The sequence below is a fragment of the Salmo salar genome, chromosome ssa09, assembly GCF_905237065.1.
Source record: "Salmo salar chromosome ssa09, Ssal_v3.1, whole genome shotgun sequence".
NCBI lineage: Eukaryota > Metazoa > Chordata > Actinopteri > Salmoniformes > Salmonidae > Salmo > Salmo salar.
In genome coordinates, this window is record NC_059450.1 from 87760952 (window position 1) to 87779258 (window position 18307).

At 44.8% G+C, this 18307-nt stretch overlaps 1 protein-coding gene across 1 annotated transcript in view; it reads right to left on the reverse strand.

The window, feature by feature from the left end:
• Nucleotides 1-18307, reverse strand: part of LOC106612232 (ephrin-B1) — a 148623-nt gene that overhangs the window by 58144 nt on the left and 72172 nt on the right. The window lies entirely within an intron of this gene.

Genomic DNA, 18307 nt, shown 5'->3' on the forward strand with positions numbered 1-18307 from the left:
CTCTGGCAGTCTCTATGGGGGTGCCGCAGGGTTCAATTCTTGGGCCGACTCTCTTCTCTGTATACATCAATGATGTCGCTCTTGCTGCTGGTGATTCTCTGATCCACCTCTACGCAGACGACAGCATTCTGTATACTTCGGGCCCTTCTTTGGACACTGTGTTAACTACCCGCCAGACGAGCTTCAATACCATACAACTCTCCTTCCATAGCCTCCAACTGCTCTTAAATACAAGTAAAACTAAATGCATGCTCTTCAACCGATCGCTGCCCGCACCTGCTCGCCCCCGCCCACCCAGCATCACTACTTTGGATGGTTCTGACTTAGAATATGTGGACAACTACAAATACCTAGGTGTCTGGTTAGACTGTAAACTCTCCTTCCAGACTTACATTAAGCATCTCCAATCCAAAATGAAATCTAGAATCGGCTTCCTATTTCGCAACAAAGCATCCTTCACTCATGCTGCCAAACATATCCTCGTACAACTGACCATCCTACCGATCCTCGATTTCGGCGATGTCATTTACAAAATAGCCTCCAACTCTACTCAACAAATTGGATGCAATATATCACAGTGCCATCCGTTTTGTCACCAAAGCCCCATATACTACCCACCACTGCGACCTGTACGCTCTCGTTGGCTGGCCCTCGCTTCATACTCGTCGCTAAACCCACTGGTTCCAGGTCATCTACAAGTCTCTGCTAGGTAAAGCCCCGCCTTATCTCAACTCACTGGTCACCATAGCAGCACCCACCCGTAGCAGGTATATCTCACTGGTCACCACCAAATCCAATTCTTCCTTTGGCCACCTTTCCTTCCAGTTCTCTGCTGCCAATGACTGGAACGAACTGCAAAAATCACTGAAGCTGGAGACTCATATCTCCCTCACTAGCTTTAAGCACCAGCTGTCAGAGCAGCTCACAGATCACTGCACCTGTACATAGCCCATCTGTAAATAGCCCATCCAACTACTTCATCCCCTTACTGTATTTATTTATTTATCTTGCTCCTTTGCGCACCCCAGTATCTCTACTTGCACATTCATCTTCTGCATATCTACCATTCCAATGTTTAATTGCTATATTGTAATTACTTCGCCACCATGGCCTATTTATTGTCTTACCTCCCTTATCCTACCTCATTTGCACACACTGTATATAGACTTTTTCTACTGTATTATTGACTGTATGGTTGTTTATTCCATGTGTAACTCTGTGTTGTTGTATGTGTCGAACTGCTTTGCTTGATCTTGGCCAGGTCGCAGTTGTAAATGACAACTTGTTCTCAACTAGCCTACCTGGTTAAATAAAGGTGAAATAAAATAAATAAAAATATGTGAGAATTCTATTAAAAGACTACAGCTCAGCGTTCAACACCGTAGTGCCCTCAAAGCTCATCAACAAGCTGAGAACCCTGGGCTAAACACCTCTCTCTGAAACTGGATTCTGGACTTCCTGATGGGCCGCGCCCAGGAGGTAAGGGTAGGTAACAACACATCCGTCATGCTGATCCTCAACACAGGGGCCCCTCAGGGGTGCGTGCTCAGCCCCCTCTTGTGCTCCCTGTTCACTCATGACTGCACGGCCAGGCACGACTCCAACACCATCATTAAATTTGCAGATGACACAACAGTGGTAGGCCTGATCACCGATAACAACGAGACAGCCTATAAGGAGGAGATCACCTGGCCATGTGGTGCCAGGACAACAACCTCTCCCTCAATGTGATCAATACAAAGGAGATGATTGTGGACTACAGGAAAAAGCGGACCGAGCACGCTCCCATTCTCATCGACGGGGCTGCAGTGGAGCAGGTTGAGAGCTTCAAGTTCCTTGGTGTCCACATCACCAACAAACTAACATTTTTTTTATTCCACCTTTATTTAACCAGGTAAGCTAGTTGAGAACAGGTTCTCATTTACAACTGCGACCTGGCCAACGGTCCAATGGTCCAAGCACGCCCTGACAGTTGTGAAGCGGGCACGACAAAACCTATTCCCCTTCAGGAGACTAAAAAGATTTGGCATGGGTCCCCAGATCCTCAAAAGGTTCTCCAGCTGCACCATCGAGAGCACCCTGACTGGTTGCATCACTGCTAGGTATGGAAACTGCTCGGCCTTCGACCACAAGGCACTACAGAGGGTAGTGCGAACAGCCCAGTACATCACTGGGGCCAAGCTTCCTGCCATCCAAGACCTCTATACCAGGCGGTGTCAGAGGAAGGCCCTAAGAATTGTCAAAGACTCCAGCCACCCTAGTCATGGACTGTTTTCTCTGCTACTGCATGGCAAGCGGTACCGAAGCGCCAAGTCTAGGTCCAAGAGGCTTCTAAACAGCTTCTACCCCTAAGCCATAAGACTCCTGAACATCTAGTCAAATGGCTACCTAGACTATTTGCATTGCCCCCCCCTTTCCACACCACTGCCACTCTCTGTTGTCATCTATGCATAGTCACTTTAATTAACTCTACCTACATGTACATACTACCTCAACTAACCGGTGCCCCCGCACACTGACTCTGTACCGGCACCCCCTTGTATATGTTGTTATTTTTTACTGCTGCTCTTTCATTACTTGTTACTTTTATCTCTTATTCTTATCCTTATTTTTGAAACTGCACTGTTGGTTAGGGGCTCGTAAGTAAGCCTTTCACTGTAAGGTCTATCTATACCTGTTGTATTCGGCGCATGTGACTAATACAATTTGATTTGATTTGAGTACATCACAGCTGAGACAGGATGAGTGGTTGTGTTTGTGTGTCTGTGTGTGTGTTTGTCAAGGGGATCAGTGTGTGTAAAGAGATGCGATGCAGGGACAAGATTAATTTAGATGAATACATGAATATGAGATTCATCTCAGAGAGGGTTCTATCGTAACCAGTGGTTACCATTCACTGACCGTGAATATGATAATGAAAGTGGCCTCCCTCTCCCTCTCGATCTCCCTCTCTCCCCCTCTCTCGCTCTCTCCCTCTCTCTCTCTCACCCCCTCTCTCTCTCTCACCCTCGCTCTCTCTCTCCCACCCCCCTCTCCCTCTCAGTAATAATAAAACCAGTACAATAACCAACCTCAATAACCCTGTGCTGCACAAACACACACACGCCCACACAAACTACACGGCTCATCCTTTCAGAATGAGATATCATGACAATGACTAGGAGAGACAACCAGCCCAGCTCTCTCTCTACAGTCAATAGGAGGGCACGGCATACAGCCATACACCAATAGTAAACACCATACACCACTAGTAAACAGGACAACAGCCTCTCCCTCAACGTGATCAAGACAAAGGAGATGATTGTGGACTACAGGTAAAGGACGGACCGAGCACGCCCCCATTCTCATCAACGGGTCTGTAGTGGAGCAGGTTGAGAGCTTCAAGTTCCTTGGTGTCCAGATCACCAACAACTATCATGGTCCAAGCACACCAAGACAGTCGTGAAGAGGGCACGACAAAACCTATTCCCCCTCAGGAGACTGAAAAGATTTGGCATGGGTCCTGAGATCCTCAAAAAGTTCTACAGCTGCACAATCGAGAGCATCCTGACTGGTTGCATCAATGCCTGGTATGGCAACTGCTTGGCCTCCTACCGCAAGGCACTACAGAGGGTACTGCGTACAGCCCAGTACATCACTGGGGCAAAGCTTCTTGCCATCCAGGACCTCTATACAAGGCAGTGTCAGAGGAAGGCCCTAAAAATTGTTAAAGACTCCAGCCAACCTAGTCAGACTATTCTCTCTGCTACCGCACAGTAAGCAGTATCGGAGTGCCAAGTCTAGGTCCAAGAGGCTTCTAAACAGCTTTTACCCCAAAGCCATAAGACTCCTGAACAGCTAATCAAATGGCTACCCAGACCCCTCTTTTACGCTGCTGCTACTTCCTGTTTATTATCTATGCATAGTCACTTTAACTCTACTTGCATGTACATATTACCTCAATTACCTTTACTAACTGATGCCCCAGCACATTGACTCTGTACTGGTAACCCCTATATATATAGCCTCTCTATTGTTATTTTACTGCTGCGGTTTAATTATTTGTTGCTTTTATTTTCAATTTTTTACTTAACACTTATTTTTCTTAAACTTCTTAAAGCATTGTTGGTTAAGGGCTTGTAAGTGAGCATTTCACTGTAAAGTCTATACCTGTTGTATTCGGCACATGTGACAAAACACAATTGATTTGAAACACCATACACCACTAGGAAAAACCACACACCACTAGTAAACACCATACACCACAAGTAAACACCATACAACGCTAGTAAACACCACACACCGCTTGTAAACACCACACACCACTAGTAAACACCACACACCGCTAGTAAACACCACACACCACTAGTAAACACCACACACCACTAGTAAACACCATACACCACTAGTAAACACCATACACCACTAGTAAACACCATACACCACTAGTAAACACCATACACCGCTAGTAAACACCACACACCGCTAGTAAACACCACACACCGCTAGTAAACACCACACACCACTAGTAAACACCACACACCACTAGTAAACACCACACACCACTAGTAAACACCATACACCGCTAGTAAACACCACACACCGCTAGTAAACACCACACACCACTAGTAAACACCATACACCACAAGTAAACACCATACAACGCTAGTAAACACCACACACCGCTTGTAAACACCACACACCGCTTGTAAACACCACACACCACTAGTAAACACCACACACCGCTAGTAAACACCACACACCACTAGTAAACACCATACACCACTAGTAAACACCACACACCACTAGTAAACACCATACACCACTAGTAAACACCATACACCACTAGTAAACACCACACACCACTAGTAAACACCACACACCACTAGTAAACACCACACACCGCTACTAAACACAAGCAGTGTTGTTGACATGGACACACAGGGATAAACCTACTAATCTTGATTATGTGTATGTGTGTGTATGCATATGTGACTGTGTGCGTGGAAGCTCCTATCTAGGGCAGTGCTGATCTGATGTTCCTTCACTGGGGAATTTAACCTTGCCCTTTAATCTCTCTCTCCCTCTCTCTAGCCTTTTATCTCTCTCTCCCTCTCTCTAGCCTTTTATCTCTCTCTCCCTCTCTCTAGCCTTTTATCTCTCTCTCCCTCTCTCTAATCAATCAGTCAGTCAATCAATCAATCAATCAAATGTATTCATAAAGCCCTTCTTACATCAGCAGATGTCACAAAATGCTATACAGAAACCCAGCCTAAAACCCCAAACAGCAAGCAATGCAGAGGTGTGGATGGAGGGATGGAGGGATAAAGGGACAGAGGGATAGAGGGATAAAGGGATGGAGGGATAAAGGGGCGGAGGGATAAAGAGATGGAGGGGTGGAGGGACAGATCAGTCTGTCACCCATCCTGCACCCTGTTCCTCAGGAATTCAATGCTAAGCTGACTAGTGACGATAGCAGGCTTCTTCTTCTTTCCTGTCTGTCTGTGTCTGTCTTTTAAATATAATTTTTTGTTTTGTTACTTTTTTACCCCAATTGGTAGTTACGGTCTTGGGGAAAACACCGTCCAGCTGGCGACCGAGATCAGCTTGCAGGCCTGCCACAAGGAGTCACTAGAGCGTGATGGAACAAGGAAATCCCAGCCGGCCAACCCCTCCCCTAATGACGCTGGGCCAAATGTGCGCCACCTCATGTGACACAGCCTGGGATATCTCTCTCTCTCTCTCTCTCTCTCTCTCTCTCTCTCTCTCTCTCTCTCTAATTGACATGGTTAGTTCATTATTACTTACATTGTCAAAGTATACATATAGAAAAAGAAAAAATATATATTTATATATAAATAAATGGTGGGACCAACAGCAATAATAATAGTAGTAGTGGACATGGGATTACCATTAATAACAACAACAACAATATTAATCAGAATAACAATACATTAACGCAATGGTAGTAGACCAGTGTCAACATGACTGAGAAGACACATGACATGGTATGAAAGACAAAACAAAACAAAACGGGAAATATTATCGACATTACTTTGCACTTTTCACTGGCTGTCCCTCAGGTTGTGGCAGGAGGACACATATTTGGCTGCCAAAACGGCACATTTTGGCTTTTCACCCAATAAATATTAGATTTTTTCTTCATTTTTATAGTTTCAAATTCTTTGTATTCAATTATAATTTTGGGAAAGAAATATTCTCTTAGGTTTGAGTATTTGTCACAGTGTAATAGGAAATGCAGCTCTGTCTCTACCTCTCCCCTGGAGCAGAGTGAGCACAGCCTGTCCTCTTTGGGCAGACAGTTTTGTCTGTGACGACCGGTCTCTATAGCCAGACTGTGCTCACTGAGTCTGTATCTAGTCAGTGTTTTCCTCAGTTTTCTATCAGTCACAGTGGTCAGATAGTCTGCCACCAAGTACTGTCTGTTTAGAGCCAAATAGCATTGAAGTTTACTTTGATTTTTTGTGGTGTCTTTCCAATAGGTGATGTATTTTTCTTTTTGATTTTCTGAGTGCTGTCCTGAGGCTCTATGGGGTTGGTTTGGGTTTGTGAACTGAGCCTCAGAACCAGCTGGCTGAGGGGACTCTTCTCTGGTTTCATCTCTTGATATTGTAGAGCTGTGTGATGGAATGTTTTGGGGTCACTTGTTTTTAGATGGTTGTAAAATTTGATGGCTCTTTTTTCTATTCGAATGAGGAGGGGTATTGGCCCAATTCTGCTCTACATGCGTTATTTGGAGTTTTTCTTTGCACTTGCAATACAGTCTTGCAAACCTCTGCATGCAGTATTTCAATTGGATGTTTGTCCCATTTGGTGAATTCATTATTAGAGAGTGGACACCATACTTCACTGCCATATAGAGCAATTGGTTCTATAACCGATTGGAAAATTTTGAGCCAGATTCTAATTGGAATTTCGATTTTAATTTTCCTTTTAATGGCATAGAATGCTCTTCTTGCTTTGTCTCTCAGCTCATTCACACCCACGTGAAAGCTACCCGTGTTGCTGATATTTACTCCTAGATATGTGTAATTTTTGGTGTGTTCTAATAGAACTGTGTCCAAATAGAATTTATATTTGTCATCCTGATTTCAGGACCTTTTTTGGAATACCATTATATTTGTTTTTTTAGGTTAACGGTCAGAGCCCAGGTCTGACAGAACCTGTGAAGACGATCCGCGTATAGCAGACACTTGATTTCATTGTTGTGTAGGGTGATACCAGGTGCTTCCGATTCTTCTAATATTTTTGCCAATTCATTAATGTAGATGTTAAATAGTGTTGGACTTATTGGGCAGCCCTGTTTCACTCCTCGTCCCTGAGAGAAGAAGTCTGTTTGCTTGTTGCCAATTTTAACCACACATTTGTTTTTAGTGTACATTGATTTAATAACATCATATGTTTTCCCTCCAATACCACTTTCTATTAGTTTATAAAAAAGACCTTCATGCCAAATTGAATCAAATGCTTTCTTGAAATCTACAAAACATGAGTAGATTTTGCCTTTGTTTTGGTTTACTTGTTTGTCAATTAGAGTGTGGAGGGTGTAAATGTGGTCTGTTGTACGATAATTCTTTAGAAATCCAATCTGGCTTCTGCTCAGCACGTTGTGTTCGTCAAGGAAATGGTGTAGTCTGCTATTTATAATACTGCAGAGAATTTTCCCCAAGTTGCTGTTAACGCAAATTCTTCTGTAATTATTTGGGTCAAATTTGTCTCCATTTTTATAGATTGGTGTGATCAATCCCTGGTCCCAAATATCGGGGAAAATACCTGCAGTGAGGATAATGTTGAAGAGTGTGAGTATAGCCAATTTGAATTTGTGGTCTGTGTATTTGATCATTTCATTTAAAATACCATCAGCACCACAGGCCTTTTTGGGTTGGAGAGTGTGTAGTTTTTCCAATAATTCTTCTTCTGTAATTGGGGTATCCACAGGACTCTGATAGTCTTTGACTGCTGATTCAAGGATTTGTAATTTTTCTTGTATATCTTTTTATTCTGGGCTCTTTGTTATATTGCTGTAGAGGTTTGCAAAGTAATTTCTCCACATATCCCCATTTTGGATAGCCAATTCCTCCTGATGAAGTTTGTTTATTTATTCCAATTCTCCCAGAAGTGGTTTGATTCTATGGATTCCTCAATTACATCCAGCTATTTTCTAATGTGCTTTTCCTTTTTTGTTCTTAGGGTGTGTTTGTATTGCTTCAGTGTTTCCCCACATTGAAGGCGTATATTTTTGTTGTCTGGTTCTCTGTGTTTTTGATTAGATATATTTGTCAATTACTTTTTTAGATTTTTGCAATCATTATCAATACCATTTTTCATTTTCTGTTATTTCTGGTTTGCTCTTATGCTTCTTTAGATTAGCCAAGGAGGCTAATATGTCAAATATAAAGTTTATGTTCCAAACAGCCAAATTTACACCTTCGTTGCTGTAGGAGAATGTTAAGGCTAAAAAGTTGTCCAGGAGAGATTGTATTTTTAGGCTACTAATTGCTTTTTGGTAGATGTCTGTACTGTTTGCACTCCATCTATAGGCCTGTTTAGTACCATGTAATTTATTGGGCCGTGATGCTTCATGGTTGGGTTCCGCTCTTCTCAGATGCACTGTGATTTTACTGTGGTCTGAGAGAGGTGTTAGTGGGCTGACTGTGAAGGCTCTGAGAGACTCTGGGTTTAGGTCGGTGAGGAAGTAGTCTACAGTGCTGCTGCCAAGGGATGAGCTGTAGGTGTACCTACCAAAAGAGTCCCCTCTCAGCCTACCACTGACTATGTAGAGAGAGAGTACAGTATAGACATATGAGATGAGTAATGAAAGGGTATGTAAACATTATATGAAGTGGCATTGTTTAAGGTGGCTAGTGATGCATTTTTTCATCCATTTCTACATTATTAAAGTGGCTGGAGTTGAGTCAGTATGTTGGCAGCAGCCACTCAATGTTAGTGATGGCTGTTTAACAGTCTGATGGCCTTGAGATAGAAGCTGTTTTTCAGTCCCACGGTCCTTGCTTTGATGCACCTGTACTGACCTCGCCAACTGGATGGTAGCGGTGTGAACAGGCAGTGGCTCAGGTGGTTGTTGTCCTTGATGATCTTTATGGCCTTCCTGTGACATTGGGTGGTGTAGGTGTCCTGGAGGGCAGGTAGTTTGCCCCAGGTGATGCGTTGTGCAGACCTCACTACCCTCTGGAGAGCCTTATGGTTGTGGGCGGAGCAGTTGCCGTACCAGGCGGTGATACAGCCCGACAGGATGCTCTCGATTGTGCATCTGTAAAAGTTTGTGAGTGCTTTTGGTGACAAGCCAAATTTCTTCAGCTTCCTGAGGTTGAAGAGGCGCTGCTGCGCCTTCTTCACCACGCTGTCTGTGTGGGTGGACTATTTCAGTTTGTCCGTGATGTGTACGCCGAGGAACTTAAAACTTACTACCCTCTCCACTACTGTCCCGTCAATGTGGATAGGGGGGTGCTCCCTCTGCTGTTTCCTGTTTTGTTGACGTTGAGTGTGAGGTTATTTTCCTGACACCACACTCCGAGGGGCCTCACCTCCTCCCTATAGGCCGTCTCGTCGTTGTTGGTAATCAAGCCTACCACCGTAGTGTCGTCTGCAAACTTGATGATTGAGTTGTAGGCGTGCATGGCCACGCAGTTGTGGGTGAACAGGGAGTACAGGAGAGGGCTGAGAACGCACCCTTGTGGGACCCCAGTGTTGAGGATCAGTGGGGTGGAGATGTTGTTACCTACCCTCACCACCTGGGGGCGGCCCATCAGGAAGTCCAGTATCCAGTTGCACGGGGCAGGGTCGAGACCCAGGGTCTCGAGCTTGATGACGAGTTTGGAGGGTACTATGGTGTTAAATCTGAGCTGTAGTCGATGAACAGCATTCTCACATAGGTATTCCTCTTGTCCAGATGGGTTAGGGCAGTGTGCAGTGTGGTTGCGATTGCGTCATCTGTGGACCTATTGGGGCGGTAAGCAAATTGGAGTGGGTCTAGGGTGTCAGGTAGGGTGGAGGTGATATGATCCTTGACTAGTCTCTCAAAGCACTTAATGATGACAGAAGTGAGTGCTACGGGGCGGCAGTCGTTTAGCTCAGTTACCTTAGCTTTCTTGGGAACAGGAACAATGGTGGCCCTCTTGAAGCATGTGGAAACAGGAGACTGGGATAAGGATTGATTGAATATGTCCGTAACTGCGCATGCTCTGAGGACGCGGCTGGGGATGCCGTCTGAGCCTGCAGCCTTGCGAGGGTTAACACGTTTAAATGTTTTACTCACGTCAGCTGCAGTGAAGGAGAGTCCACAGGTTTTGGTAGCGGGCCGTGTCAGTGGCACTGTATTGTCCTCAAAGCGAGCAAAGAAGTTGTTTAGTCTGTCTGGGAGCAAGACATCCTGGTCTCCACAGACCAGTACGTTGCCTTGAGCCGAAAAGTGACTAATTTCCCCCTCTAGAATGGAGAAACTCTCTTCATTGAAGTAGGGTGACTCTGAGGGGGGAATGTATGTGGCACAGAGGAAGATGTTTTTATCAAGATAGCCTCCTTGTTTATTTTTAACCAGATAAAGAATTCTCCTGTTTTGATCAATTCGATTGAATTAATTAGTTCAGATTTATACCATATTAGCATTCCCCCTGAGTCTCTTCCCTGTCTGATTCCTTTTAATTTAGTGGATGATAGGATATTTATTTAAATAAAAAAATATATATATATTTCACCTTTATTTAACCAGGTAAACTAGTTGAGAACAAGTTCTCATTTACAACTGCGACCTGGCCAAGATAAAGCAAAGCAGTGTGACAGAAACAACACAGAGTTACATGGAATAAATGGAACAAGCATGCAGTCAACACAATAGGAAAAAAACAAAGTCTATATACAATGTGTGCAAATGGCATGAGGAGGTATGGCAATAAATAGGCCATAGTAGCAAAGTAATTACAATTTAGCAGAGTAACACTGGTGTGATAGATGAGCAGATGATGATGAGCAGATGATGGTGTGTAAGTAGTGATACTGGTGTGCAAAAGAGCAGCAAAGTAAATAAAAACAATATGGGGATGAGGTAGGTAGATTGGGTGGGCTATTTACAGATGGACTATGTACAGCTGCAGCGATTGGTTAGCTGCTCAGATAGCTGATGTTTAAAGTTGGTGAGGGAAATGTAAGTCTCCAGCTTAAGCGATTTTTGCAATTCGTTCCAGTCACTGGCAGCAGAGAACTGGAAGGAAAGGCGGCCAAAGAGGTGTTGCCTTTGGGGATGACCAGTGAGATATACCTGCTCGAGCGCGTGCTACGAGTGGGTGTTGTTATCTTGACCAGTGAGCTGAAATAAGGCGGAGCTTTACCTAGCATAGACTTGTAGATGGCCTGGAGCCAGTGGGTCTGGCGATGAATATGTAGTGAGGGCCAGCCGACTAGAGCATACAGGTTGCAGTGGTGGGTGGTATAAGGCGCTTGGTAACAAAACGGATGGCACTGTGATAGACTGCATCCAATTTGCTGAGTAGAGTATTGGAAGCTATTTTGTAGATGACATCGCCGAAGTCAAGGATCGGTAGGATAGTCAGTTTTACTAGGGTAAGTTTGGCAGCGTGAGTGAAGGAGGCTTTGTTGCGAAATAGAAAGCCGATTCTAGATTTGATTTTGGATTGGAGATGTTTAATATGAGTCTGGAAGGAGAGTTTACAGTCTAGCCAGACACCTAGGTATTTGTAGTTGTCCACGTATTCTAGGTCAGAACCGTCCAGAGTAGTGATGCTAGTCGGGCGGGCGGGTGCGGGCAGCGAACAGTTGAAAAGCATGCATTTGGTTTTGCTAGCATTTAAGAGCAGTTGGAGGCCACGGAAGGAGTGTTGTATGGTATTGAAGCTTGTTTGGAGGTTAGTTAACCTGTTATGGATAGGGGGCAGTATTTTCACGGCCGGATAAAATACGTACCCGATTTAATCTGTTTATTACTCCTGCCCAGAAATTAGAATATGCATATAATTGTTTGATTTGGATAGAAAACACCCTAAACTTTCTAAAACTGTTTGAATGGTGTCTGTGAGTATAACAGAACTCGAAAATGGGTGTCTGATTATTTCTGGCTGGGTACTCTTCTGACATAATCTAATGTTTTGTTTTCGTTGTAAAGCCTTTTTGAAATCGGACAGTGTGGTTAGATAAAGGAGAGTCTTGTCTTTAAAATGGTGTAAAATAGTCATATGTTTGAAAAACTGAAGTTTTCGGATTTTCGAGGAGTTTGTATTTCGCGCCACGCCCTATCATTGGATATTGGAGCGGTGTTCCGCTAGCGGAACATCTATATGTAAGAGGTTTTAACACAGTGTCCAAAGAAGGGCCAGATGTATACAGAATGGTGTCGTCTGCGTAGAGGTGGATCAGGGAATCACCCGCAGCAAGAGCGACATCGTTGATATATACAGGGAAAAGAGTTGGCCCGAGAATTGAACCCTGCGGTACCCCCATAGAGACTGCCAGAGGTCCGGACAACAGGCCCTCCGATTTTACACACTGAACTCTATCTGCGAAGTAGTTGGTGAACCAGGCGAGGCAGTCATTCGAGAAACCAAGGCTATTGAGTCTGCCGATAAGAATACGGTGATTGACAGAGTCAAAAGCCTTGGCCAGGTTGATGAAGACAGCTGCACAGTACTGTCTTTTATCGATGGCGGTTATGATATCGTTTAGTACCATGAGCGTGGCTGAGGTGCACCCATGACCAGCTCGGAAATCGGATTGCATAGCGGAGAAGGTACGGTGGGATTTGAAATGGTCAGTGATCTGTTTATTAACTTGGCTTTCAAAGACTTTAGAAAGGCAGGGCAGGATGGATATAGGTCTGTAACAGTTTGGGTCTAGAGTGTCACCCCCTTTGAAGAGGGGGATGACCGCGGCAGCTTTCCAATCTTTAGGTATCTCGGACGAAATGAAAGAGAGTTTGAACAGACTGGTAATAGGGGTTGCAACAATGGCGGCGGATAATTTTAGAAAGAGAGGGTCCAGATTGTCTAGCCCAGCTGATTTGTACGGGTCCAGGTTTTGCAGCTCTTTCAGAACATCTGTGATCTGGATTTGGGTGAAGGAGAAGCTGTGGAGGCTCGGGCAAGTAGCTGCGAGGGATTAAGAGCTGTTTGCCGGGGTTGGGGTAGCCAGGAGGAAAGCATGGCCAGCCGTAGAGAAATGCTTATTGAAATGTTTGATTATCATGGATTTATCGGCGGTGACCGTGTCGCCTAGCCTCAGTGCAGTGGGCAGCTGGGAAGAGGTGCTCTTGTTCTCCATGGACTTTACAGAGTCAGCTACAGGATACAAATTTCTGTTTGAAAAAGCTAGCCTTTGCTTTCCTGACTGAATGTGTGTATTGGTTCCTGACTTCCCTGAACAGTTGCATATCACAGGGAGTATTTGATGCTATTGCAGTCTGCCACAGGATGTTTTTGTGCTGGATGTTGTGCTGGATGTTTTTGTGCTGGTCAAGGGCTATATCTGTTTTAGTTCTACATTTTTTGAATGGGGCATGCTTATTTAAGATGGTTAGGAAATTACTTTTAAAGAACGACCAGGCATCCTCGACTGATGGGATGAGGTCAATATCCTTCCAGGATACCTGGGCCAGGTCAATTAGAAAGGCTTGCTCGCAGAAGTATTTTAGGTAGCGTTTGACAGTGATGAGGGGTGGTCGTTTGACCGCGGACCCATAGCGGATGCAGGCAATGAGGCAGTGATCGCTGAGATCCAGATTGAAAACAGCAGAGGTGTATTTGGAGGGCAAGTTGGTCAGGATAATATCTATGAGGGTGCCCATGTTTACGGATTTAGGGTTGTACCTGGTGGTTTCCTTGATAATCTGTGTGATATTGAGGGCATCTATTTTAGATTGTAGGACTGCTGGGGTGTTAAGCATATCCTAGTTTAGGTCACCTAACAGAACGAACTCTGAAGATAGATGGGGGCAATCAATTCACATATGGTGTCCAGGGCACAGCTGGGAGCTGAGGGGGGTCTATAACAGGCGGCAACAGTGAGAGACTTATTTCTTGAGAGATTAATTTTTAAAATTAGAAGCTCGAACTGTTTGGGCATAGACCTGGAAAGTATGACAGAACTTTGCAAGCTATCTCTGCAGTAGATTGCAACTCCTTCCCCTTTGGCAGTTCTATCTTGACGGAAAATGTTGTAGTTGGGTATGGAAATCTCAGAATGTTTGGTGGCCTTCCTAAGCCAGGATTCAGACACGGCAAGGACATCGGGGTTGGCGGAGTGTGCTAAAGCAGTGAGTAAAAAAAAACTTAGGGAGGAGGCTTCTGATGTTAACATGCATGAAACCAAGGCTTTTTCGATTACAGAAGTCAACAAATGAGAGTGCCTGGGGACACGCAGGGCCTGGGTTAGCCTCCACATCACCCGAGGAACAGAGGAGGAGTAGGATGAGGGTACGGCTAAAGGCTAGCAAAACTGGTCGTCTGGTGCGTTGGGGACAGAGAATAAAAGGAGCAGATTTCTGGGCGTGGTAGAATAGATTCAGGGCATAATGTGCAGACAGGGGTATGGTGGGGTGCGGGTACAGTGGAGGTAAGCCCAGGCACTGAGTGATGATAAGAGAGGTTGCATCTCTGGACATGCTGGCTATACTGGGTGAGGTCACCGCATGTGTGGGAGGTGGGACAAAGGAGGTATCTAAGGCATGTACAGTGGTACTAGGGGCTCCGCAGTAAACTAAAACAATGATAATTATCCTAAACAACAGTATACAAGGCATATGTGAGAGAGACATAAAGTGAGGCATAAAGCAATCACAGGTGTTGATTGGGAGAACTAGCTAAGTCAACAACGGGTAAGACAACAACAACAGGTAAAATGGCGATGAATGGGCAGAGAGGGTCAGTTAACTACACACAGGGCCTGAGTTCGGGGCTAGGGCCGACAGATAAACAAAGGTAAACAAAGTGATAAATGAGCAGTCCAGCAGGCATCAGCTATGTAGCCAAGTGATCATAGGGTCCAGTGTACAGCAATAGATGAAACAGGGAAGCCGCTAGGTAGTCGTTACTACGCTGTCCTCTGTTCTCTTTCTCTCCTGCAGCCTGTCCTCTGTTCTCTTTCTCTCCTGCAGCCTGTCCTCTGTTGTCTTTCTCTCCTGCAGCCTGTCCTCTGTTGTCTTTCTCTCCTGCAGCCTGTCCTCTGTTCTCTTTCTCTCCTGCAGCCTGTCCTCTGTTGTCTTTCTCTCCTGCAGCCTGTCCTCTGTTCTCTTTCTCTCCTGCAGCCTGTCCTCTGTTCTCTTTCTCTCCTGCAGCCTGTCCTCTGTTCTCTTTCTCTCCTGCAGCCTGTCCTCTGTTGTCTTTCTCTCCTGCAGCCTGTCCTCTGTTGTCTTTCTCTCCTGCAGCCTGTCCTCTGTTGTCTTTCTCTCCTGCAGCCTGTCCTCTGTTGTCTTTCTCTCCTGCAGCCTGTCCTCTGTTGTCTTTCTCTCCTGCAGCCTGTCCTCTGTTGTCTTTCTCTCCTGCAGCCTGTCCTCTGTTCTCTTTCTCTCCTGCAGCCTGTCCTCTGTTCTCTTTCTCTCCTGCAGCCTGTCCTCTGTTCTTTTTCTCTCCTGCAGCCTGTCCTCTGTTCTCTTTCTCTCCTGCAGCCTGTCCTCTGTTCTCTTTCTCTCCTGCAGCCTGTCCTCTGTTCTCTTTCTCTCCTGCAGCCTGTCCTCTGTTCTCTTTCTCTCCTGCAGCCTGTCCTCTGTTCTCTTTCTCTCCTGCAGCCTGTCCTCTGTTCTTTTTCTCTCCTGCAGCCTGTCCTCTGTTCTCTTTCTCTCCTGCAGCCTGTTCTCTGTTCTCTTTCTCTCCTGCAGTCTGTCCTCTGTTCTCTTTCTCTCATGCAGCCTGTCTTCTGTTCTCTTTCTCTCCTGCAGCTCCTCTCTTAATGTGGTCAGATCGTTATTACTGTTCTGCCTGTCTTTTTGGAGCTCTCTCACCTCCTTTGTTAGATCAGCCAGCTCTCTTTTGAGTCCGTCTCTCTCTTGCAGAACCTCTTTCAGCTGTGTTGCAAGGCTGCTGTCCTGCTCTGTCTGCAACTTGGTTAGGAGCTCCTCTAAGGTGGGGATGCCTGGTTGCTGTTAACACCTTGGTTAGGAGCTCCTCTAAGGTGGGGATGTCTGGTTGATGTTAAGTTAGGGCTAGGGGGCAGTATTTGCACAGCCGGATAAAAAAACGTACCCGATTTAATCTGGTTACTACTCCTGCCCAGCAACTAGAATATGTATATAATTGTTTGATTTGGATAGAAAACACCCTAAAGTTTCTAAAACTGTTTGAATGGTGTCTGTGAGTATAACAGAACTCATATGGCAGTCAAAACCCTGAGACAAATCCTGACAGGAAACTGAAATCTGATGTGTGGATATCACTTCAAACATTTGCCATTGAAACACACAGGGGCTTGCGATTCATTTAGCACTTCCTATGGCTTCCACTAGATGTCCCCAGTCTTTACAAAGTGGTTTGAGCCTCCTACCATCAAAATTGACTGAAAGAGAGGATGTTTACCTTGGTCACAGGGGATGGGCCATTACCATTGTGACGGCGCCCATGGGTACTCTCCCTTTTCGAAACGTTTTGAAAGACAATGCAACCGTCCCAATGGAATATTATTGAAGCCCTGGTTGAAAAAGCCCCTAAAGATTTATGTTATACAACGTTTGACATGTTTGAACGAACTTAAATATATATTTTTTGCTCATTCCTGACGACAAGTCAGACGCACACGGTACATTTTCACTAGCCTTCGGAGCGCGCTAACACTATTGGGACATAAATTATTAACTTTTTTGAACAAAACTACATTTGTTATGGACCTGGGATTCCTAGAAGTGCCTTCTGATAAAGATAATCAAAGGTAAGGTATTATTTACAATAGTATTTTTGATGGTTGATCGTTCCAAGTTGGCTCCAACATGTATAGCCTAGACTTTTCTTCTGGGCATACCACGTCGTTTATTGCAAAGTGTGATTTCCCAGTAAAGTTATTTTTAAATCTGGCAAAGAGATGGCATTCAAGACATGTTCATCTGTAAGTCTTTGAATGACAATATTACATTTTAACAATGTTTTCGAATAGTAATTTTGTAAATTGTAGCGCTGATCATCGGAAGCATTTGAGGGAAAGGATTTTCTGAACGTCATGCGCCGATGTAAAATGCTGTTTTTATATATAAATATGAACTTTATCGAACAAAAAATGCATGTGTTGTGTAACATGATGTCCTAGGAGTGTCATCTGATGAAGGTTGTCAAAGGTTAGTGCTGCATTTAGCTGTGTTTTGGGTATTTGTGATGCATGCTAGTTGCTTTGAAAATGGCTGTGTGATTATTTCTGGCTGGGTACTCTGCTGACATAATCTAATGTTTTGCTTTTGCTGTAAAGCCTTTTTGAAATCGGACAACGTGGTTCGATTCAGGAGAGGTGTATCTATAAAACGGTGTAAAATAGTCATATGTTTTAGAAATTGAAGTTATAGCATTTATGAGGTTTTGCATTTAACGTGACACGATTACACTGGCTGTTGATTAGGGTGGGACGCAAGCGTCCCACTGGCCCAGACAGGTTAACACCTTGGTTAAGAGCTCCTCTAAGGTCTGGATGTCTGGTTGATGTTTACACCTTGGTTAGGAGCTCCTCTAAGGTCTGGTTGGTGTTTACACCTTGGTTAGGAGCTCCTCTAAGGTGAGGATGTCTGGTTGGTGTTTACACCTTGGTTAGGAGCTCCTCTAAGGTCTGGTTGATGTTTACACCTTGGTTAGGAACTCCTCTAAGGTCTGGTTGATGTTAACACCTTGGTTAGGAGCTCCTCTAAGGTGAGGTTGTCTGGTTGATGTTTACACCTTGGTTAGGAGCTCCTATAAGATGAGGTTGTCTGGTTGATGTTAACACCTTGGTTAGGAGCTCCTCTAAGGTCTGGTTGGTGTTTACACCTTGGTTAGGAACTCCTCTAAGGTCTGGTTGATGTTTACACCTTGGTTAGGAACTCCTCTAAGGTCTGGTTGATGTTAACACCTTGGTTAGGAGCTCCTCTAAGGTGAGGTTGTCTGGTTGATGTTTACACCTTGGTTAGGAGCTCCTATAAGGTGAGGTTGTCTGGTTGATGTTAACACCTTGGTTAGGAGCTCCTCTAAGGTCTGGTTGATGTTTACACCTTGGTTAGGAGCTCCTCTAAGGTGAGGATGTCTGGTGGCTGTTTGCTCTCCCTGAGCAGGACCACCTCCCCCTCCAGTCTGGTGAACTCCTCCCTCATGGCAGCCATGGTGGTGAGGAGGGCCTGAGC